The following is a 1,832-nucleotide window of genomic DNA, read 5'->3' as shown; positions in this document are numbered from 1 at the left end:
GGGGCCAGATACCCCTTCCCCGCCCGCCACAGCAGCGGCGGCGACGGCGCTGGGCTCGGGGAAGACTTCCCCGGGCCCGGCCTGCCCGACCGGCCGCGGGGGATGGGGTGGGAGCTGGGTCAAACGGAGGAAGAGCTGACGGGGAGGCGCACTCTCCCCCAGTCGCCCCTCCCATGACGCGGAGCCGGGCGAGAATGCTACTCGCCCGTGCTCCCGCTCCCGCCCCGCCCCCTACTCCGCCGCCCACACCACCGCCCTGACAGGCGGGGGAGGGGCTGCCCGCAAGCCGCGGGTAAGTCCCCTCCCCGCTTAGTGGGCGGAATACCGCCGCGGCAGTAAGGAGATGGCCCTCCTCCAAAGTCAACAGGGGAGGCGGCCTGGGCCTGGCGGGCTGGGATTCCCGTCAGGCCCTGCCTCCACGGAGGCGGACGGCAGAGTTCGTGACCGACTCTGCCGCCCAGAGAGTAGTGGACTCCCCCTGCGGGGGGAGTCCGCCCTCCCCCACGTCACCGGGGGAGGGAGCGCGATGGCCCGCCAGTGAAACGGCGGGCCGGTGCGGGGGGCGTTCCAGAAGTAATGGCTCTGCCAATTCCCGGGCGCGCCCCCAAGTCAAAGCACCGCGCAGGTCACCGTGTGGTTTTAGTGCGGTAAGCCCAGCGGCCGCAACGCTAGCGGCCGCACCCGATCGTCATTAGGGGGGCAGTCCCACATAACCCGGGCCACTTTGTAAACTCCCTTCCTAGAGGGGGGCCCGGTTATCCATAAAGGATTTCCACACGAAAAAAAAAAGTACGAGTGTCTAGATCTTTTCTAGAACCCTAGATCCAGCAACGGCACAACACTACCAGAACCTTTTTTTGCCATCCGGCATCATAGCTTGCAGTTATGTATACTACCATATCTTCTGACCAAATAGGCAAATGAATCAAGTTACCAACGATGAAAGGGAAAAGAAATTAGAAAGAAACCCGTAAAAAGGTAGAGAAGAAAGAAGAAAGATATGAAAAAAAAGAAAGATGTGCAATTGTCAATGATAGGCCAAAGAGAAGTTATTCCTACTTTTCTTTTTCAATCGTAAGCGGTCTTTCAGTCTCCAAATTTTTCAAGCAACTTTGATTAGCGAGAAACTCAATGGATTTGCCTGCCTTTCTCTCGCAGCATTTATAAAGAGAACTGTGCATTACAGGAACATTTATCGCTGATAAAATCTTATTTAAATGAGTTTCTCCAATTCCACTTTCAAGTGTTCCTATAATAGCAAGTAACTACTATAAAATTAAATTTTCTCAATCGATCATGCTAAAAAAATCCATGTTACACTATCCAACAGATTACTAACCTATAACAACTTTGGTGTTGATTGTGTATGTTGGTTTCGAAAATTTTGACGATTCTTCTATTTTTGACGTGTTGACTTCATATTTCGTCTGACATAATTGGCAAATGATGTGAAAAATGCTGGCAAGTCCAATAGAATCCTCTTTCGTTACATGCCGCAGCGATGTTGGGACGTTATATGACTTGCACCATAACTCGTTAGCGAGCACGTGCAAATCTATCAGTCGACGTCCAGTAAGTGTCAGATAATTAGTTTCAGCTATTTAAAGAAAAATAGAATTGATAACACAGCCCCACAAAAAAAATAAGTGTCGGGGTTCGAGGATCAGAGTACCCTACCCCCATGTATTTTGAGCTGCTGAACACGAATCTGATGTCCGTTTTGCTCCATCACGTCAGGAGTTTTTTCTAACCTCAAAAAACTTGGCGAATCTTTGGAGGTATACGAAATTTTTTTTAAATTGATGGATTTACATAAAACTTGGTATCTATGG

The sequence above is a fragment of the Vollenhovia emeryi genome, unplaced genomic scaffold (genome assembly GCF_000949405.1).
Source record: "Vollenhovia emeryi isolate VEMERY1.0 unplaced genomic scaffold, V.emery_V1.0 DF939629.1, whole genome shotgun sequence".
Classification (NCBI taxonomy): Eukaryota; Metazoa; Arthropoda; class Insecta; order Hymenoptera; family Formicidae; genus Vollenhovia; species Vollenhovia emeryi.
The sequence above is the reverse complement of the archived record's forward strand: the minus strand, read 5'-3'. Positions refer to the sequence as shown.